The sequence below is a fragment of the Ixodes scapularis genome, unplaced genomic scaffold, assembly GCF_016920785.2.
Source record: "Ixodes scapularis isolate PalLabHiFi unplaced genomic scaffold, ASM1692078v2 PGA_scaffold4__175_contigs__length_147842914, whole genome shotgun sequence".
Taxonomy (NCBI): domain Eukaryota; kingdom Metazoa; phylum Arthropoda; class Arachnida; order Ixodida; family Ixodidae; genus Ixodes; species Ixodes scapularis.
This window is the reverse complement of record NW_024609879.1, coordinates 29,971,600-29,995,259: the sequence shown is the minus strand read 5'-3', so window position 1 is coordinate 29,995,259 and position 23,660 is coordinate 29,971,600. Positions and strand designations below refer to the sequence as shown.

At 41.6% G+C, this 23,660-nt stretch overlaps 1 pseudogene across 1 annotated transcript; it reads left to right on the top strand.

Moving 5' to 3' along the window:
• Positions 1 to 13,224: 13,224 nt before the first annotated feature.
• Positions 13,225 to 22,589, top strand: LOC120840641 (annotated as a pseudogene). Its single transcript, XR_006078276.1, has 3 exons — positions 13,225 to 13,313; positions 20,076 to 20,154; positions 22,462 to 22,589. The product of XR_006078276.1 is annotated as an antimicrobial peptide ISAMP-like (transcript).
• Positions 22,590 to 23,660: the final 1,071 nt, after the last annotated feature.

Below are 23,660 nucleotides of genomic sequence, written 5' to 3'. Positions count from 1 at the left end.
GCTGCCCGCTTCGACACGAAGGTAGTATTCACATGTCGGATGAAGCTAAAACAAATGTGCCAAAGGGTAAATAACGAAAGTCGTCCACCAGAATGCACCATCAAACACGTCGACAAATACGTCAAATGCCAAGAGAAGCCAATTTATTCTATTCCGCTCAGTTGTGGCAGTCAATACATTGGCCAGACGGGGCGATGCCTGAACGTTCGCCTTAGAGAACACTTTCTCGAAACAAACCAGGCGTCATCCGACTCCTACCATCCGATTGTTGTCCACGCCCGCACCTGCCAAGATTGCTCTCCTAGCTATGCAAACACTACTGGGGCCCTAAACTCGTGAAACACGAAGTTGGGGACGAAGTTGAGGGAGCGCATCGATTGGACAATCACGACGATGACTTGGCGCTTTTGTCGCCAACATCCAATCGGCGCGTTCCGCGAACTTTCGGCCCGAACTTTGTGTTTCACGTGTTTAGGGCCCCTGTGCTAGGCTCACACAAGGACAAGTATGGGCGAGAGATCATCGAAGCCTTTAAGACCAAAACTGCCACAGACAATGTTTCCGAGCCCTCACTGTCGTTATTGACAGCAGAGATGGATTTCCTAGCGCCGGAATTGTCATAGAAAACATCTCCCGTTTCTTTTTCTTCTTCTTCCTTTTCTGGAAGTTAAAATTCCGCCATCTTTACCTTTTTCTTTATCTTTTTCTAGTACCTTCTAGTATTTTCCTCTTCACTTAATTTTCTCCGTATACAAGGTGGTTCATCATAGTGTAATGGGCATCATTTAAATGTAGCTGCTCGTTGAAAGAACTGTGTATGTCTGTCCCTCGTGTATTTTCTGTGTTTTTATTCCTTCAGTGTGAACTGTTAATTCTTGTCGGTGCGCTTATCGCCTCGGGCTTCTTGAAGAGGCACACAATCACTTGGTGTCCTCCACTCTCCGTCTTCGACCGCAAAGGAAAAAAACAAAAGGGGCTAAAAAAAAGAAACGGGGGGATCGGTGGCCGAGTGGGCTAAAGCGCACACCCAGCTCGACGCGCGTGAAGCGAAAGCTCGCGCTGCAGAACCCAGCGATCCTGGGCTCAAGCCCCACCCCTGCCCGTTTTGACCTGGATGAGCATCGTACTGGCGTGCGGTGTGTATCACTACTGCGTGGTGCACGTTAAAGACCCCAGGCTATAGACGCTTTACACACGCGCCAAATTACAGCCGCCATTGATGACCTTCAGTTGTCTTTCTTAGATGCCAAGCAACTAAAGCGGGCGTTGACGAGCCTTCACAAAGGTCGGTGCTGTGGAGAAAGACACAGCAGAACCTAAAAGGGCAATAACCTGCCCCGCTGTGGTAATGATCAAGTGAAGTAATTGTAATGAGGGGTAACAAAAACTGAAGGTCGCTTATGGCGGCACCCACGCACAGCTGCTGCAAAGCGTCTATTCCCTGTTTCACCTTATGATGTACCGCAGGAAAGGCTACAAGCGCGAGCTGCTTGCTCTAGGGCACATCTCGGCGGCACAAGCTCTCGTGCGTTAAGGGGTATTCACACGAGGGAGAAATCCCGGGGATTTCTCCCCGGCACGCGCATCCCACGACGAAAACGTTAGGCTTTGCGATGTGCAAAAGCCTCGCGTTTTCATCTCGTGATTCGCGCGTGTCGGGGAGAAATCCCCGGGATTTCTCCCTCGTGTGAATACCCCTTTAAGAGCAGCTCCCAACGCTATGAGCTCGCGCTTCTAGCCTTCTCTGGGGTACAACATCAGGTGAAACGGAGTATAGCGGTTGTACCGCACTGGCTAAATTGCTCATCTACAGCGTGTGACTCGTCGCAACTGTGATGGCTGACCAACTACAGGCTGTATAACTATCCCCATAACCCAATTTATTTTTTGCAAAAAACAAAAACAAAAAGAAAACGATTATAGCCCCTCTCTCTCCCCCCCCCCCCCCCCATTTTTTTTCTTTGTAGAAATGCCTTTTTGGATCTTCTGACTGTTGTTAGGGTCTAAATAATAAAATTCAGAGGCTTGGTGTTGCAAGACAAAAAAAAAAAAAAAAGGCTTTGGGGAATCGAGGAGTGCCAGGCCTCCCATTGCGCTGCGCTCGACTTTACCAAAATAAAAACGTTTTCTTTACAGGAGGAGAGGGGGGAGGGTTGGTCATGAAAAAAATGTAACGGATTACAACGAATCCGTTACGTAAAAAATGTAAGGAAATTACTTTAAAATTACTGTAAAAATATGTAATTATTCTCTTACAAAATTACTGATAAATGTAAGGGATTAAAAGTAATTTCGTTACTTGTAACGGATTCCGTACAAGTCTGCGTGCAACTGTTACTTAAGAATATAAGCGGGATGAAGAGTTTTTCGGCATTTCGCGGTGCAGTGTGGAAGGTCTGTGTGCTCACAAATGTTCCAAGATATTAGGACTCTAGCGCTGAACAAAAACAAGATAGCGAGGGAAATTGTGTAATTCTTTATTGCCGTTAATGAAGCTTGTAAATGAAGAAGAGAAAAACGGCACAAGACGAGAGAAGTGAAAAAAAGATAAGGCTCTGAAGATCACTATACTCCGTTTCACCTAATGTTGTACCGCAGCGAAGGCTAGAAGCGCGAGCTCATAGCCTTGGCAGCTGCCCTTGGTGCACGAGAGCTCGTGCCGCCGAGATGTGCCCTAGAGCAAGGGGCTCGCGCTTGTAGCCTTTCTTCCGGTACAACACAAGGTGAAACAGAGTATAGCGGGCGGATTCGAATAGACCAGCGACACTCGAGACTAGAGCGGCCTGAGAGACAGACGTGGACTGAGCATTTGGTCGGCCAATGGCCTGCCACCAGACCGACAGAGGCCAGCGGCGGAGGAGCGTCATGTGAGTGGAAGGCTGACAACGGGACTGTGAAGGCCAACTACAGCGAGGCCTAACATCAGACAGCCGTAGGATGGAACATCAGCTCGGCCGAGCATCGATGCATCTGCCAGCTGAACTCTTCCTTTCATTATACATTTTATTCACGGCTGTGTTTCTGTGTGCGGTTTCCTCAAGAGCTTGCGGAGAACTGTCCGATCGGGCACGATAAACAACGATCCTCAATAATCGGCGTTTCACATAAGGGCCGATTGTTCGGTCGTTGCCTGTGCTTGATCCCGGGGAGTCCCACGGATTGCGACTTCCAGCCTTCCGTTTTGTTTGTTTTTGAAGGTTTTGTTTCCTCTGCTCTGTTTAACATGAGCACCTTCAACGTTCAGCCATCCCCAGGTCCAGGGACAAAGAATCCCACACGAGACCGGAGTTTAGTAAGTGTCGAATCTCGTCCCTGGCGCGGGAGAAGGCACCAATGTGTAAGCAAACGCAGCAGTAGCGCTCGATGTCGGGACTTCGCCCCCAGTTCCAGCTGTAGGCGCGCAAGAGGTTTGCGAGCTGATGCCCGTTAAGACCACGATATTCCAGGCGTTTTCAAGAAAAATGCGTTTGGCTCCAGGTGCGATGAACTGCGTGTCTGCATGTGTGCCCCACCCTCGGTTAAGCTTGCCGACGCCGCCGTATTCAGAATACACCGACGCAAAATCTGAGCACAATTTTGAACACAACGTAGACGCGTACATTGAGCCTGAAGGAGTGTCCCAACAGGATACTGTATTTGAAAATGTGAGATGACGCTTCTGCGCCATATAAACTGGAAGTTGAAGTCCAGCAGTCTGTTTTTTGTTTGGGCACCACCAGGCAAACATCACGGCTTTCCTCCTCGTCTCCTCTGCTTTTTTGTGACCTCGTTACACGTCAGACTTTGCGACCATTAGCAAAAAAAAAATACTACTAATAATAATAATACGTTTGAAATATGCTGAAAAGTATTTAGAATGCTTTACTTAATTTGGTTTGTAATAGAAATACATTTAGAAAACTGCATGTGATGAAATCATTTGTCCCAAAAATAGAGCAACTTGTGTCGGAAAAAGCATGATGCTGACGCATATCTGCGGCTAGAACGATCACGGCACGTAGCGAAAGTGAAAGCGCGGCGAGGGCGACCCTTTGAATGTCGGTGCCGAGAAGATTTTCGTTGTCTCTCTCTTGGCTCAGTTCGTGCGAAAGGTTATGATTGTTGTTGCATTGCTCTAAAACAAAATAAAAGGTTATTTCATTTGGTTCGAAGCGTTTATAATTAATTAAAATATTGCATAAATTTTGTTGTCATATATAGGTGAAGTGAGGTAAATATAAAAGGAATGGACTGGAAAAGTTAATAAGGCAAAGATGCGCACTGTCGGAGTTACTAATTCAGAGTTTATTACGGCGTTTTGAGCTGGGACCGCTCTTTATCAGGTGACGAGTGTACAGCCCGTGAATGTTTATATACCCCTAAAGAGAAATTAGAGGGGGTAATTAGCAAGAGGAAATAAAACTAACGTTGTCAAATCAGATAGTAGTTCACTCAGAGGGGAAAGAAAGCCAAAATTTGAAAAATGCCCCCCCCCCCCTCTCCCGCTTATGGTCAAGAGGTCCAACGAGTCAAAAGGTCCAACGAGTCAAGAGGTCCAATAACCACGTGACAGCCGAGTCAAGAGGTCCAACGAGTCAAAAGGTCCAAGAGGTCCAACGCATCACAAGGTCCATCGAGCCTTATTTTTATCTTCTCTGTTTTTAATGATTTTGCTATTAATGACTGCTTGTGACGCTTACTGAGTGTTTGACCTATTTGAATTATTTTAGAGAATAAATGTACTACATAGCCATTGGAGACAAGTAGACAGATACTATTTGCCACATAGTATATGAATTTGAGTGATAAATAATGGATAGTGCCTGGCGACATATTTTGGACTTGTGGAACTTAGTATCTGTGTTCCAGCCTCTCTGTTCTAGGACTCAATTATGCAATTTCTACGGAAGTGTCTCTCAAATTCCCGAGATATAAAATACAAATGTACCACAGCCATCTCGCCTTTAGCCTTCCCTTTCATGTATCTCAGTATTTGTAATCGCAAATACTTCCTTGGGTAGCTTTGTCCAGTCCCGGGTTCTCGTATGTTCTATTAAAATTATGATGCACTGCTATTTTATGCTTTAGTTTTTATTCACTGAGTTCACCGAATCACTAAAGAGGTAAATAACACAACATGGGAAGTAGCTCAAATATTAGTGGAGGGCGTCTTTAAACGAGGCCAGAGTATGCCACTTGGCGTCCGATTGAGTGTTGCAAATGATTGCGAGCATTGTCTCCTTGAAATGTTATGACCGGTGCAAGCTATAGCGGGTTAATTTGGGGCGTTGGCTTACTTAAAAGGAGAGAGCAGAACAAAATACTTGCGCTAGCGATATATAGCTCTTTTACTGCACTTCATTTTTGAAAATGCCGTAAAATAAACCATGAAACTGAAAGTTTTATGATTAAGCATTCTTGACACGAATTACCTAACACTTGTCTGTCGATATAATTTATTTTTAGTTGAAATTACGCGATGCGTTAGTCGGTTGGGATTGTAAGATGGTGGGTTACTCGCTCAATCATTTTTAGAAAATTGGGTCACAGAGATTGAAGTCGATTGAAGAAGTGTTTGTGTCGGAAAGCATGTCGATCTCTGAAGCCGATATATCTCTAGTGTGTCCAGTGCCAGGCCATGGCGAATGGAAAAATTATTAATTTTTCATGCCATGCTGCGCCCAGGGCAAACTGTCTCTTCAAGTTCTTCGAAGACCAAGCACTTCAAAATATTAAGGAAGCTATTTTGACGAGACGTGAACAAATTTAAACGATTATTACAACTTTTGAAAATGATGCCACAGAAACTAAAAAAATATAACTATGTTCAGTTATCCTGACGTCAAACGCCGTAATAGTGCTTTAGTGGGATGGTAGACGTCGAAATAGCAAATAACTATGGACATATCTTTCGTATGTGATGAAAGATGCGTTCGAAATAGTTTTACAATTATTTCGAACCCAGATGTCGAAGTAGTCACTACCTAATCAAAAAAGGCATCTCAAATCGTGAAATGTTAAGACCTTTCCTGTTACGTGTTTGATATTCGCGGGGGAGAGCAACACGGGAGATGCAGATTTGCGATTAGTGGTCAGGGGTAGAAGAGAGAAGGCACACAGGTCCCCAACAAACGAATGTTGCTATAAGCTTGACAGTTTATAACAACAATGATTTCCGGTGTTTAATAATCCAGTGCCCAGCATGCGATCCCCACAGCCCAGCGCGCGCGTATCTGTCGCTTCAGAAACCAAGCAAACCACGGGTCATACGCACGAGATTACATCACCGGCCAGAAACGATGTATCAAAGCCGTGTTCGTGAGATACCCCCTGCCGTGTGGAAAAGTTTTCACAACTCAAATTTCTGCTTTTTTTTCTACATTTTTCTTCTCCGCCTTTATTGTTAGCATCTCTGTCGTCTGCTTTTTTAAAGTGTGAGCATCATCGGGGGGGGGGGGGGGGGGGGGGGGGGGGGCTCAGTCACTGAAAAAGTTGTCGGCAAAATACGTGACTTGTCCAACACAATCCAACATAATAATAATAATAATAAAACTATAGTTAAGTGATATCTTTGGTCACGTAATCTCTCTGGTCACGTGACCAAACAAAAAAAAATTCTCTGGTCACGTGACCAAAAAAAAATTAACTTCTGGTCACGTGACCTCCCTGGTTACGTGAGCACGAAACCATCCCCTGCCTGGTTTCGAACCTAGGCCCTCTTGATCGCGCAACTAGGGCGCTATCCGCTGCGGAAACACAACTCGGGAAAAGGTAGTGCTCGCGCATTCTCACATCGCCAGTGAAAGCTTAGGTGCCCTCATAGTTTTTTTTTTTTCTATTTTTTGCCTGTACTTATTTTACACCCCTTGCCTGTACATATTTCACACCAAGAGACGCAACGAGTCAAGCTATCCAATATCATACCTCTTTACGCGTTCAACCACCCCCGGCTCACATTGGCCGGGGGTGGTTGAACATATTTTAACACAAAAGCCAGGATTTTAGAAAAAAAACGAAGAACTCTTTCTGTCGTGTCGTCAATTGTTTTCTCCGAAGTGTCGGGTTTTTGTCTTAAATTAATGTTTCGCAGGAAGGCGCTGCATACGGGTTAAACTTAGAGTGCCTTCATGCACACGCGCGCTTTTGCTTGAGTGGTGACATCTCAGCCATTTTTCCGCCCGATCGTTTTTTTATGCATTTTGAAGTGCGCCGGATCCGGTGTCACTCAGCTCGAGCGCGTAGCTTTGTCTAATGCATAGACGCCATTTTACCACCCAACTTATGCACCGAGTGCGCGAGAGCGTCACGCGCTGGCACATTCAAGGCAACAATAGATGTCTTCACCCTGAGACAGACAGACATGTAGGCACCCTAGTTAAACTAAAATGCCTAGATGAATGTTCTGCCTAAAACTGTATTTCTTATGGCGCATACTAATCCTAGTGAAGAAGCCATTTATATGAGAAATTTCTGTGTTTAATAAACATATATGAATCATACAAGATATCTAAGAACACATGCAAACCAAATAAGAACTATTTAAGATATATAGGAACATGTAATAACCATATAAGAAACTCATCAAAAACTTCTCACGAACTTCCTATATGGTTTTTATATGTTGCTATATTTCTCGTATGGTTCATATGTGTTTATTGGACACAGAAATCTCTGATACAAATGAGATATTTCAATAGAGAGGAAGACATATATCGCTTTATGGTAGAATGCATATTTTTCTACAAGAACAGTTGTTAAACGCGGATGTATGTGATAATGATTCCCGAATGTCCAGAGCATTGCATGTCATGACCCTCTGTGGGCACTGTGGTCCGAAGGTGCGGGGAGGACTATAAACTAAGGAGCACCGTCTGGCCGAAACATCTGTCGATGAAGGATGTCGTGGCGAATGGAGTAGAGGCCGGACGATGAGCGACTCGTGCTGGAAGTGTTTTCGTCAAAAGATTTCTTGGAGTTTTATATCGGGGCGTTTCTCTCCGTCTAAAATGTAGCATCCTAGCAAGCGCCTCGGACTATTCTTTAGCCGTCGGCCCAAGGTTACGGCCTACGTCACTACTCAGACGCAGTTAAAGGTTGAACATTTTCTTAGACAGTTGCTGGGCGAGGCAAGTGGAGACAGGCGTTACAAGCCATAAGTAAGAGTAAATGTTGCCTGCTACGTTTTTTTATTATTTGTAGCATCCTGTTATATGTTTTCATTATGTGATGGAACTAAGAGGTGCAATTTTCAGATGATTTTCTGGTCATAAATTTTTTTGCAGGAATTCATCATTTTTGTAAAGGCTCCGCCAGCGTCGATGCACATCCGACACCACGTGCCGTCGTAGATTAACGAAAGCGGGTCTTGACAAGAGTAATCCATCACAAAAGAAGCTGCAGTTTTAAGGATTTCTGCCTCGCCTACGTTCCGTGCTGGACCTCGGGACATCAGAGTTCTGTTTTTTCCCCCAAAATGAAGACATATCTGAAGGGTGCGCGCTTGGCGTCCCACGAACAGGTCCCCAAATGCGATGCGCCGTTGGTGTAGTGAACAGATGGGCTCATACTTCTACGAGGACACGAAGAGGCCATTGAAAAAAATGGCGGAAAGACATCAACGCGGGTTGTCACTACATGAAAAACCGACGTACTCCTGAGAAAGAAGTTTCTTATTTTTATGTGAATTTAATATTTTTTCAATATACACGATACATTAAAAAAAGTTGCAGCAGAGCAGGAAAAACCTATGTAACAACCCTCGTACAAACTGGCACGAGATCGCTGTCCGGTATGGTAGTCGTCGTCGTTCAATAGTTTTTGCCTTGCCCACTCGCTTATTGGAGATTAGAAGACATCATAATTTGAGTGATTCCACCGACACATAATATATGTTGAAAGGACATAGCCTAACATGGAGCAGAGCCTAAAGATGGTTTATCATGCTTTTCAGTCCACGTTGCTGTTATCTGTAACAAATTACGTCAGGAATAACCAGTGGTTTATTTTATGATCCACCAAACTCCCGTCCTTTCTCTTGAGGGTGTTGTATGTAGTGTTTACAAAACTATATTTAATTACGCACCGTTTCATGTTCGGCAGTTTAATTTGCCTTCATCAGTAATGCCTCATGGCGATGCAGGTTTCCCTGTGCATGCATAAATAAATAAATTCTTAGTTTCTATGAATTATTATTTACAATGTTTCCATTCATACTTGCATATTCGCATGAACCTTAAATAAGAATTAAGCTCTCTCAAATATTGCATGATCCGAGGAGCGTTACTTCATTCCCAGAACAAATGGCCGAATTCGGCTTTACTTCTGTCTGTCTTTTGTCACCTTGAATACCTTTGCATATGTCGTCTAGCAAATGCCGCAGTTGGGCTTCACTTCCCAACTTTCGGTTGTCATTTGACTTCTTCAAGCCTCAATTCCCGAGAAAATGCCAGAATTAGGCTTCATTGCTCATTGTTCGGTTATCACGTGTACTTTTCGGCCCACGTCCGGGATCTCGGCAATAGAATCCATGCGATATGCACAGCGCCATCTGTTTGGCACCGAAGAAAATGTTCCGTCTCAGCAGTTATTTTCGGGGCTGGCAAAGACCAGGGCGCGAAAGTTTAGTTCTGAAGAATCCTTCGCCCCCACAAGCATTCCTGCAGAGAAAGCGCTCTTGTAGACCAGGCGCCCGCGCCCATGCCTTTGCCGGCACTCAAAGCCAAATTTCTAGCTAAAGTGTGCCTCCGCCATGTTGGTTACAGCGAGAAACCAGCGACCGGCGGGGCGAGGAGCACCTATATCCGCTAATCCTTTGCTCGGAGGTGTGGGTGTGGATAGATGAGGGTGAGCCGTACGCCTTGATTGTTACTCTCAAAGCTACGGAATTGACAAAGAGCATAGGATGTTCCACCAACCAAGGATGGCAGCGACAGATTGTTACCAAACGTTCGATCATTGTCGCATAACGTCTATTATGAGGCCAACTAAAGATAGAGACAGACTTGGCATTTTGTTCTAGATAGTTTGCGTCTGATGTACTTAAAATAATTTTCATCGATATTATAAAGACGTTAAGAGATATTTGAACAAATTTTAATACACGAACATTTCGGTGAGATTCAACATAGGTCCTCAATAAGCTCGTAGAAGCCGGGGTTGAGCCAAATGTTTCCTTCTCTGCACAGGGTGCGAGTATGTTTGGCGCAATTTTACAAACAAAGGCTTGGTAGGGCCTATCACGGGCACTTAAGTGCGAATGCTTTAGTTCTGATTTCTCGGTTTTCATATGGCATCTTTGGGACTAAATAGCCATAAAGATAACAGGACAAAATCATATAAAACCATAGACGCACCAAAGCATATTATTCAGACATTAACTATCGCCTCGTCGCAAAATTGTATTAGACCAAAGTTAGGCTCTTAGGATTGCCAAGCTCCTGGCAAATTGGGCGTTTCTCTGTGGCGCTACCTGGGAGATTAGGCCCTACAACTTCCAAACATGATCCAGGTTAGGATTGTCCTTGCGTGTGTCTTAGGTAGTAGTTGAATCGAAATTTAAAATAATTTTGCTCTAAAGGCCAAGATGGTTCTTTTCCACACTTTAACTAATAACTTGTATTATTAATATTAGTTTTAAATATAATAATAATATTATTATATTCTTGAATTGAGGTCACTGACTATTTATAATACCTACCTTGTTTCTTGTTTTAATATTAGTTATTCTTTATTTATTTACTACGTAATCATTACGGTGTGACGCAAGTTATAGTCTCATTTAAATGCTGTACCTGGCGTTGCAGGGCCATGTCCCAAAACACTTTAAAGGATTCGACAGGCCGTTTCTTTATTGTGCTAACTTCAATGTTGCAATAAACGATTTACATTATTAAATAATGTTCCACTTGGGTGTTCAATTTTCAAACTAAAAATCACTTGTGTTACATCTGCAAATAATTGTTCTCAAACGCGTACCTATCCGAGAATAAAAAAATAGAAACACTGCTTTTATAACAAAACTATCCTGACGCATAATCAAAAACCGACATTTTATTCAAATGTTTCACGTTAAATGAAATGTTCTTTCGCGATAGTTTATCTAATATTGGAAACATGGAAACGTTTATCTTAATTTTTGTATGCAGACAGAGAAGAAACAGAGAAAAAAAGCTGCCTTTATGCAACTTGAAGGCCCTTCCGGTAGCCGCAGCAACAGAATATTGTATTAAAAAGGTTAAATCAGCGATAAAGCTTCCACAAAAACAATAAGTATTGTTGTACAACATTAAATATGTCTTTTTATTGGAATAAAGTGACACATAGTTTAAGTGATGGAACATTTTAGGTAGCGCAGAGCACGCGCACTATCACATGATGCGTAATATATCGTGAAATTGCTAACAAATCACATGCTGTTCTTCTTCAGGCTGACGTACGCGCGGTTTCGGAATGATATAACTTATAGAAATTGCTCTCAATACTACCAAATGTAGAACTATCAGGGTGTCTTGTCGCAACACGTCACCGTCACCGTACACGATTTGTCTAACCTCATTCAAGTATCTTAGTACTCAAATCACGTCTAAACAATCATGGAAAGCTACTCTTATTATATAATTGTTAACGCTAATGCGATGCTTGGATATTTAAAAAGAAACTTTTCTATAGCCCCTACGTCAATAAACCATCTTCTGTGCAAGATGTTAATACGGTGAAAGCTGGAATATGCCGCAGCAATCTGGGATCCCGGTCACAAAACGTTTGTGGAAATCATCGAAGCCCTACAAAATTGCGCCGCACGTTTCATAGTCTGTAACCCTCATCGCACCGCAGGTGCTTCATCTATGAAAGCCACCCTGTCTCTGCCTCTTCTACCCTCACGACGTAAAATATCTCGTTTGTGCCTCTTTCATAGAACGTACCATTCCAACGATTATTGGAAAGACAAACTATTCATTAGCCCCTCTCATTTTTTCCGCACCGATCGCCGCCATAAAGATGGCATACCTCATTGTTAAACCTCAACTTACATCGACTCTTTCATTCCTAGAACGTCATCTGAATGGAACCGCCTTCCCACATGATTAGTAACTATTCTATCAATTTTTTTTATTTAGGAAACGACTAACTAGTCACTTTTGCTAAGATTGTGCCGAACTAACTTTTATAACCAAGTCCTCTTTTTTGTTGAATCTTTTACTGAACCAATAGTATATGACCCCCTCTTTGTAATGCCTCAAGACCCTGAAGGTATTTATGTAAATAAATGGATAAATAAATTAAACATTTCTGCGTGTTTAAATTTGCAATATTATTATTAATAATATTGTGTTATTCCAAGAATGGCACCAATTCCGCTATTCGTGTTTCACTTTTTTATTATCATACAAAATTGATATTAGCACTCGAATCTTAAAACGTAATAATTTCTTAATTTGTTTCGAGCCACTGGTCCAGACAAAATGTACTGAGATTTCTTAACGAACAGATCGGTACTATCGTGAAATTGTAAATATCGACATATTATGGCGTATGGTTGTAAAACGTTAAAAACGAGGGATACAGATATGTAAAAGCCTCGTTACGTGACTACTTCAAAGTGTATTTTTATTTTATAGTTTAGCATAATGGTTGTTTATACCGTTCAGATAGAGACAAGTTGTGGCTTGTCTTGTAAGATATTATCACCATGAAAAAGAAATTATGCATCCGTCAGAAAGTCGTCCAAACATGAACGGACATCTGCACACGAATGAATTAATTGATCCTGCAGTATTTTTATAAGCTAGATCCAACATCGGCACTGTGGTCTAGCCCTATGGTGCAGGGAAAAGTGTGCTAGTAATAAAATAAAATGGTAATTTCATACAAAGGCCATCTTAATCCCCAATTTTTTTTTGCTCAGCCATTGTTCAAATACATTTAATTTTTTTTTCCAGTCAACTCTCCACACGGATATTTCCAAGCCCCGTCAGCTATGAGTTATTTGCTGCTGCGAAGATTAATTGAAAGTTCGCTTAAATTTTCCACGAGGCAACAGGACGTCGCACAAGCTTCAAGAGGTTGATTGCCAGCGACATTCGCTGACCTTCAGTACCAGGTCGCCGAACCCGCGAAAAGGGCAGAAAAACAATTTTAATAAAAAAGGGCGTGTATTCGAAAGATGAAATCATACTTGATAAGTCCTGCAACTGTTGATGTACTATAAAAGGAGGTAGGGTCGGGACTTTGAAATTACTTGCTTCTTCACGCATATCTGCGAAGATACTCCCGAATAACCCTTCAACAATGCGTGCCGTAACCATTTTCATCGTTACTCTTGTTGTTCTGGAAAGGTAAGAGTTGCAAGCCAAAGTAATAGCACGTCGGAAGATGTGAATATAAACTGAAGGACAGGGTTTACCTAATAACTGCATTTTTGTGTAAGTTGTCTGAAAAAACTGACCGTCAAAATATCTTACACCTAATTCTGAGCTGTGAAAAATGAAAAAAAAATCTTCAAAACTAGCTACTGTTTCAGGAGTGAGACAGTAGCTAGCTTATGATTAATTATCGCCAGCTCGCCTGCGCGCCAATTGTTATTTTGAGACTGATTATCTTTGCACCTTTAATTCTTTTAAGTTATACCTCGCATGTTTTTCGTTAAACACAAAGTATTTATAGTCTAGGTTACATGCATGTGCTATTAGAATATCAACATTAACTACGCGTTTTGTGTAGCGAGTAAGAGGGAGTGAGGAAAAAAACTTACATTGGCTCTTGTCGTTAACTTTGCAACAACAAACTTATTCTGAAACAAAAGTATGGCGAGATTGTCGAATAGTTTAAAGAATTGGGAACCCCAGTCGAATGCAATGTGCTCTTGAATAAATGTAAACCCTGGGTGTTTATGCCACAAGCAAGAGTATCATGCATGTGACTATAGAAACCATGGGCCCTAGTCTGTACACTTCGTGAAAAAGTCGGCGAAAAATATGGCGGCAGTGACTGGCAGCCGCCAAGGTCGAGCGAGGCGGTGGCCAATCACTGCCGCCGGATTGCTTGCCGATTTGTTCGCCGAGTGTCAAGGTTAGGGCACCAGAAAAGAAGACACTCCCGAGCCGTCGTCGTACTGAGGTATTTAGAAATGTGATAAAACCACAAGCATTCGCAAAAATCGATGAAATACGTAAAATTACACTCTATGACAATCCGTCTAAAGGACGGAAAGACACCAGACCTACAGTTAGCCTAATGTCGATCGATTTGACTTATAATCAAATAAGCTCATTGGACTACTAAATATTCTTCCGTGGAAAATATTTGCCTACGTTATTTTAAGAAGGTCGGGATATTTAATGGGGTTTTAGAACATTGAAATCAGCGTTTATTGTGTCGACGATAAACTGTACGTTGATCTTTGGGTATGCGAACAATAGAGGGAGAGAATTCGTACAGAAAGACATACGTACTAAAGCGTCCTTGCTGCCCTTCATTCCGTGCCGGAATGACGGGGAGTCAGGACGTGTGCGGAAAGTGCTCCTTCCCCTTTTTACGGTCGGCAATTCCACACTTCTTGCGCCACATTTTGACGTAGATTACGCTGAAAATGCCTCGAAATTCAGGGAGATGACTACAGCATTTTCATGACCGACGGAAATAAATCGTACAAATGTAGTTGGTGTACGGAGCTTATGTCAGCCTGGAAACGTTAGGTTCAGCAGGAAAACGTGACCAAGAACCTTGAGCCTGCTGAGGTTGTGATAGAATGTCAGGATGTATCGAAAGCTAGGCTAGGTCTAGGAACTTGCGGTGTTCAATAATGTGTACTATCACGTGCTGAAAGATTATCAAGCTCTTCGACCCAGTTCGTTGCCTTCACGAAGATAACCATATTCGCGGCAATAAAAATAAATGGGACTTTGATCAATCATGCTGCTCCTGCACCCGTGGCTTTTCTGACCCGGCTGTCTGCCAAACGGTACACTGCGGACCGTCCTACCTACAAGCGATTCGCTTGGAACGCCATCAGGATAGCTGTTTGTTCAGTGGCTACTTCGGAAGGACAGGTCGTCGCCTCAGGTACTTCCCGCTCCAGCCATGGTGAAGCTGGTACTTTTATCACCGATCCGAGCACTCGTGCATATGATGATGCGGCACCATTTAATTCCGAACCTGTTGATGGGTTCGGAACGGAACTGAACTATCGAAAGCGTCGTCCTCCGTGAAGTTGGTGCCGTCCTAATCGCTCCAGTTGCATCACGCCTGTAAATTGCACCTTTTTGTTTCAATGCTTCATCATTTAACCACGGACAAGAGTCTGGCCGATCTTGTGTCGTCTGCATTGGACGTAGGTTTGTAGAGTGGGAACAGGCTTCGTAGTAAAAATTATACCTATGCTTCGTTTCATATCAGCTCTTTAGTTGAACGCTTCATTCCCATCACGGATCATAGTACATGGCCCAAAGGATGCTTGTATTGTGCTTTTTGGGAGCGCTTGCATGACTTCCCATCGGTTGAACTGCCAAATAGCGTATCAGAATGAGCAGTGTGTTAAAATAAGATCAAAATGTTTGTGAATAGAGCCCTAAGTCAGCAATAGTTTTTAGCCAGTTTTAGCCTCGGAATTTAACGTTATGTGCCTAACAAAACCGTCGCTCACCTGTTTGGTGTCTAATTTTAAATATTTTCTCAGCGATTACCAGGTTTCTTTATGCGACCCCGATTTCGAGCGCTTCTCTTGTACTCTAGGATGAGGCGTACTTACGGTGGTGCAAAAGTCATTGACGTGCTTTCGACGGAGGGATCATGAGAGTAATGAATGTCTTTAGGTCGAAGTTCGCATCAATAGCGGACCCAATTTTCTCATCGGGAATTATTACTTTCTTTCTCGTTCTGCCTTTTTTCAATAAGTAATCTTTAAGACACGTTTTTGTGCAATTTGACTTCAGATCTTAAAGAGTTTTAATATTTGGTGATATTAATATACCTGGCATCGAAACGTGCTGAACTATATGAGCTTTGAGAATTAGCGCACGGTGTGCACGGTGTGCACAAGATTTTGTTCATTTTGTAAATTTTAACTGTAATCACCAAATAAGCCGCGCTATAAATACTGCAGGAAAGGTAGTCGATTTGTGTATAATTAATATCCGAGCCCCTTCCGTGAGGTCAATCACTTGCCCTTTGTCCCTCCGCATGGGTGCCATACCCTTTGCTCAGTAACGATGTTACTTTCCTTTATTAGATATTAAATTGTAAAACCTCCTCTTTATGATTCTGCTCGCTGTGACTATTATTTGTTATACTCGTATTTAAACAAAACAGTGTAGGGCAATGTCTAGAAATCTGATTACGTTAATCGAGCCGATTCTTAATAGACCGAGAGGGTTAGGTGTTCCATGGAGCACTTTACTCTTGTCAGAAATAGCACTTAGGGGCAATTTTCCTTGTCCTTCTCTAGTTAACTTCAATGAGCTGTGTGCATAAGAATAAAATCTAATATAAGGCCTTTGGGATGCATTCCGAAAATTAACTTTCATACACGTCGCAGTTTTTGGGTAATGCTTGGGGAATTGTTTTCGCCTAAAATCAGGACCGCATTCTTCGGCCGTAAGTGTTCTTCGAATACAAGTGCTATTATGAAAGTATCTAAATGTAGTCAACCAAAAGAAGAAAAAAAAACATACTACGCGATAACAATATTTTTTTTCGCATACTTAATCATAAACAACTAAGGTTTGGTGGCTAAAGACAAACTGTAATTCGTATTCTCTCTCAAATAAAAGCTTGCTTCCAATCCTTGATTTTGGATTTTTCTCTTTATTCCTGTGTTTTTTTTTTTTTGGAAGCAGATTTTATTCAGTATCAAAAACTCGGTGTCGTGAACAGAGCAGTGACTGCTTGCGTTCAGTGTCTTGTCTACTGTATTTTAATATTACACATATTTTTTGTATTAAACGGCGAGTTCGAATGAAATATTAAGCGTATTTTCGGAGCCAGTTTATTTATTTTATATTCGAGAAAGAATCGCAAATTCTCTTCATGGCGATTCGCGAGAAACAAATACCGAGAAATTATTTTTGGAATTTCGAGAGCTGTGCTACAGAAATGAGTTAAAGGAATAGCTGTTTTCCCAACAAGAAATGCCGCTCAAGAATTATTATTCAAAAGTAGATCAGAACTTTATTACCGAGAACTGTATTATTTTACTGAACAGGACCAATGAGAGAGACTGATGTATCGACTTTTTGTTTGTAATATGTACTTTTCGCAGAAGTTATTTTGGTATCTTCCCGAAAAACACCTTTCAGAATGCGTCCTTTTACCTGCGTTGTACAAGATACACAACAGTTTTAAGATAAGTTACTAAATACATGATTCATAAAATGGTTAAACGACTACTTAATCTACATTTACTAGATAATATTTGAAGAAGAGTACAAATACTCAGAAATATAACTGAATTACTCTGGAAGATACATTCACATTGCGCATGTTGTATATACTTTACTGATATCGAAATTATTTGTTTGTAATCAACAGAGAGAAACCAAACAAACTCGAAGTGTTATTCTATAAAGTCCCTATTAGACGAGTAGCATTTACGGTGCGCGTTCGAATAAAAAATGTTTAACGCTGAAAATTGCATCTCGTTGATTTATAATCTACACTTTGAGCGCAACGCTCTGCTAGTAACGTGGTTACTATAACAAGAGCTCACGTGAAAGAAATCTTCAATACGGAAAACGATGTGGTGGCCGTGTATTTCTTATGTAGGTTACTAAAGCGCAGCATAAGATAACTTAAAAAAGGCACAAGGGGAAACCTACAGAGTTGTCCTTTTTTTATTTCTTACTGGCTCTTCGCACTAGAAAACAGTTCAGACGAAAGGATATTATCGGGAGGACTCTTCGTTTGCGTTTTGAGAGCTCACGCTGTTCATAGCTTGGTTGTTGCAGTCCCTCTCCTTATGAAAACCGGGCTATCACCGTTCCCCACAGCAAATGCTCCTGACAGTGGCAGACTGGAGAAAGAAACTGACATTCTGGCCATAGATCAAACATAAAAAAACAAAAAGTAAGGGTGCAAACGAGCTGGTGTACATTGCACATGGTTGAAAAAAAACCGAGACTGCGGGTAAACGACGCAACACTAAAAAGTCTCTAACACAGCTGAAATTTTTATTTTCCAAACCTGGCTATATAGGCACTTCGATACAAAAGAAAAAAAAGGGGAGAGGGTGTGAACCCCAAAGAATGCCACTTTCCACCAACGTAACCTCTGACTAAAAACAGAGGCTTTTTAGTGTTGTGTCGTTTACCCGCAGTCTCGGGGTTTTTTCAACCATATAAAAAAACACCGTGGGTTTTCTTTTGGTGCGCTTTCTTTTCAGCTTCTCTGGGTTCGCGTGTTATAAATTTTGAGTATACACATATAGTCTTGGCTTATGTAATGTTTTATGTTTAGATGTTTCCGGTTGGTGTTTGCAATCGGTTCAATTTCGCGCATTGGTTAGCAAATGTACCATTTTAGAAAACCACTGTGTTAGGAACTGCTAGAACAAAAATACGTGAGCACATGCTCAAGCGAGCGCGGGCGCTCCCTCGACCATGGAAGCAAGATCCGGTTCGCTCTATTGAGCTTCAGTGAGCCAGATGGGCCTCCCCCAATGTCTATTTTGTCCCTATGATAGCCTATCTTTCCGGCCCCAAGTTCACTATATGACACTTTTTCCCTCTCTTTTTTTAGTCATGGCGTTTTTTTATCTCCACATCCTCGTACTCCGTTTCCTAACAGATGGCGCGAGTCAATTCCAGTATGGTGTAAACATATTCCGGTAATATATTCCCGTGAGATGACAAGTTTTCAAAGACTGAACAATGTATTTTGCATGCTGAGGTGGAAGATACTCAGAAAAGTAATCAGAATGCTGTAACCAATACTCTCGATCAAATGTATTTGCCTCATATAACTACCAAAAGCAATTAATATACAGTATCTTGACAAGGGTATTTGAGATAAGCACAAGCCACGTTCCGACCCTTCTGTAGTCTAACACAAGTTGCGATTAACTCAACAATGTTAAGAAGAAGGCTCTTGGTTAAAAGAGCGGTATCTCGAATGATTGCTTTATTTTTGTGTCCTTCTCTAGCAGTTACGTTTTTGAGGAAGTCTGCCCGACAATTCAATTTATGCTTGTTTGTTACCCTTGATTCGTTTTATAGAAATATTGATAGAACGACCCTATTCAACGCTGCTGTACTTGTTTTGGGTTATCCGCAGGATGGCTTTAAAGAAACTAGGGTTATACAACTCTGGTCGTGGTAAAACGTCATGCATAAACAGTTCTCATTCGGGAGCAACGACTAGGCGCTTGTACGTTTCTGCGAATACACATTCCCTGAAAATGCATTAGAAAATACATTTCTATCTCCTTCCCAGGAAATAGTTTGTCTGGATTTTTTCCGAAGAAATTGTGGATACATATCTTCAGTCGATTTAAAAGGTAACATTATTTGCGGAGCGCCAGTATTCTTTCTTGCGCAAAGGTTGTGGTTACGTCAGAACACCGAGCTCTGGAGGGCTCAGATTGGAAGGGCGCTGGCTAGACTTCAAGGCAGCTAGCATTGAGGTCTAGCTACTATTCTTTCCTTCAGAGCTAGTAAGAGCTCGAAGTTCTGACGTCACCAAAACCCCTGCCAAGAAGAAGACACGGTGCCAGCCAACCGCGGAGTTTTAGCAAATGATTTAAAGACCAACTTGCGCTCCCCCCTCATAGGTAAGGAACACATCCACATTCTCTGTACGCGTGTCTAAAATAGATACCATAAAAATTGGGGGAGAGCCAACCCCATTTTTACTGAAAACTGGGTTAATCTAGACATGGACGTTTGTCCGGTCAAATCGGGGGCTTAATGTAACATTTCCAGAGTTCCCAATTTTTTTTTAATGTTAATAGTGGGCACTGAAACGAAGTGGCGCTTCTGGAGTATATTACGGTATGTATATTTATAGCTGTAGATATCCTCACAACCGCTGCTTTTCTAACGCGATCGACGTCGTCGTAATATGTGATCCTTACATGACCCTAATTTGGTACATTGTTTACTTCTCAGCTTCTACTTTGGCATGTATGAATGCTCAGCAGGACCTGCTTGGCAGGTGAAGGCTAAGAGACCTAAATGTTATAGGAAAGTGAGTAAACAAAACATTTTAGGTTCTTTTCGATTCAGGTTCTCTTTCGAGTACCTGAATTCTATTGGGAGGCTGTTCATAAAAATAATGTTAAGGATTTCCTCATGGAAATAATATTTAAAGAATAACAACGCTTCCCGGATGTATACCTAAATATATATATTTTTTTTTCATGACGTAATGTTCTATAATATCTTCTCTGCATTATCGTAGTAAAATCAATGAGAAATACAAGTAAGATTGTTGTAAAAAATACACTCAAGTCTAATCGGTTGTACCGCGCTACGAGCATAATAAATTTATTCTAGCGATTTAAACTGCTCTCTATGTGTTGAGCGATGGAACTTCAGCTCGCGGTACTTTAGAACAAAATTTAGTGGGAAATTGATTTTTCTGGATGAGTAAGTCTAAACAGGGACATTTGCCCAGCAATTTCAAATTCCGATTGGGATGGGGGATTGCGGCGCCATTAAAAACTTTCATGGATATCACAGTGTATACAACAGTGTACAAAATGCTGAACTTTGTCATCTGAGAATGTGAGGCAGCGATGGTTACATCCTACTTGAGTACTTCAAGGGCAGCGATTGTGTGCTTTGTTGATTTCTCATGATTACGATTAGCTTGGCAGAACAAGTTTTTGTTTTATTTATTTTCCTCACTCGAAGGCATTACATAGGGGGCCAAAAACATAATACACTTAAATACAACGCGGTTGTGTTTTTTGTATTATTTGGCGTGCCCCTACTGCTAAATATAATACGAAAGTGAGCTTGAACCTTTAGTGAACTAATCGTCTTGTTTAGATAGTTGGCGTTAAGGTATTAAGATATATCATAAACAATACAAGCAGAAATACCTGGAGAAAATTCGTGCTTTTCCTACCTTGATGCCTTTAATGGGGCAGCTATTCCTCTGAAGTGCTTGCATTCTAATAAAACGCCCTTAAAAAGTAAAGTTAATCCTCGTTTGTTAACATAAATTTGAAGTCGAACACCATAAAATGACGCGGTTTTATCGTCTGCAAAAAGTGTTTTGATGGCGAGGCGTTCGAAAATGTTATGTGTGTCAGAATGTTGGTACCACAACACTATATGAACAATAACTTGAATTCGCGCAAAAATGCACTTAGTCTTATTCAGTTGAACTACGATCCCAGGCACATGCCACAATTTGAGCGCTGGGAAATGGTGCTTTTTTGAAGGATCCTTTTTTAATTTCTCTGTCTGTGTTCTCACCTAGAAGGAAGCTTCGAACGATGCTTTCATTAGACAGTCTCTTGGTAAATTTCTATATGGTATTTGCTGAAGTTGTAACCTGCGTGTGGTATATTTGCAATATGTCTGCAACCGGACGAGAAAGACTCTCAACTGAAACGTTGGGCCCGTGCTTGCTGATTAGGCATTTGATGTACCACGGCGCTGGCCATAAAGTCGTTCTTCGAGTATGCTGTGAGGAGAACGACGTTTAAATGTCTCAGAGGCGGCCTTTAAGAGAGCGATGAAGTGACTCTACACGAGCATCTCAATCGCTGTGCTTGTACATTTTGTTGATTTTCCCTCAAGAGAGTCAGCTGGATAGGAGTCCAACATATCCACTCCCTTCATTTTGTGTCAACATACTCAATCCTTGTAGGTTGCAACACAAAATAGCGGAATGCATAAAATGATCAGACAAACAAAAAAAGATTGTTAAGATATGAACTGGACAGAACTATATGTGCCCACCGCGCGCGCGAAGCACATTTCGCAAAGGGGGACTTTTTTAGAGCGCAGCTCTTAGGGGCCCGTTCCCGGCTTGAGCGGCGTCGGCGTAACCGCGAGGTCACGTGACCCCCCAGGTCACGTGACCCCCCAAGTCACGTGACCCCCCAAGTCACGTGACCCCCCGAGGTCACGTGACCCCCTGAAGTCACGTGACCCCCTTGAGGTCACGTGACCTCAAGGAGTCAACTATCCCTCAGTGCGCTTCCATCTTCCCCCTCAGGAGCTGCGCTCTAAACGGCGTTACAGGTAATTGTAAACGGCTTTCATTTTTTTTTTACTTTTTTACTAAAAAAAACTTCGAAATTATATTTTTTTTTTGTAATGACAGGAATTTCCTACCACGTCGCGGCTAGGACGATTAGTTGCTTCTACGTACTAACCATCTCTAATCTTATGATTTCTTGATGTTAACAAATTCTAGAAAATTATTTTGATAATACCAAAATTTATCGATTCAGCTACATTTGTATTTAATAAAGTATTCTCTATATAATATATTATATAGCCAATGTCTAAAACAAATATTTAGATCTTGTTACAGGCATGCAAGGATAATAATGAATGCAAATTTGGGTCGTGCTCACGTTGCAATAACGGCCTTCATGGAGACAATACTTGCCGCTAAGAGTACAGTAGATAAAGTGCCGCTATATTGTAGTGCACGAATAAACGTTGGATAATATATTGTTGAGCGTGTGGCATTCCTTAATTAAGGGACTTGGCATCTCGTGTTGAAAAAAAAAATGAACAGCCCACTTGGGCCAACTGGAGACGACTCCGGACCCCGCAAGATAGAGGTCGTACCTCGGACGAAGTTTGATATATTATGTGGGGCGGCTATTGCCTGCTGTCAAAGCTGGCCCATGAACAATTCATCACTAAACTACTACAAATAAATTTAGTGAAATGTAGCCTAGACTGACGGACCTCTGGAGGAGAAGTGACTGCTTACTCTTACCCTGTTGCCTAAGGTTTTTTAATCCTTCACAAAAGAAATATGTGACATGTATCTGAACTTTCTCAAGCTATTGTGATTGATATCAATATCACTGGAGAACATCTGAAAAGATTCTGGGAGGCCGAGAACTCAAAACCAAGATGATACACTTATGGGGAAGATAATATTTAATTATCCTTTCAACCTCTACATTTGAACCTTCGTTGTAGGAATGTTCTAGCTAAAATGGGTCAGATAGGGCAACAAGAAATGTAATTTTGGTGAACAAAAATATACACAGATGAGCTTATACTTAACCTAAAAGAGTAAAATCACTGAAGTATTGCAGTTACATCATCGATTAAACGGAAATTATGGTACGTAAGGAAATGAAATACGGCTTGGCTAGATAATGCGGCATTCTTAGCCTCGCTGAAAAACAGATCTGGGATTGATACAATGTACGGGGAAAAGTTGGCAGTCAAATGCTGTAGGGTGATTTCAGATAAGATCGACCAAAGGGTGGCTGGTCGACATTTTTAAATCAACTGATGTTTTTATATGACATTGTCTAGTGTCTGGTATAAACTAATCCACACTTAGTTTTGACCAGAAAAAAAATTTGGAGACAAGAAAAATCGTAAGGCAGGGAGAGGTGGACAGTTGCAATAACGCGCACTGATGGAGGTGGCAAGTTTGAAAGTGAATAATTAAAACAATAAAATTAGGAGAATTTTAAAACTTTTTACAAACAAACTATGGGTACAACTTGCTTGTAATATAAAGTAATAATATTTATTAAA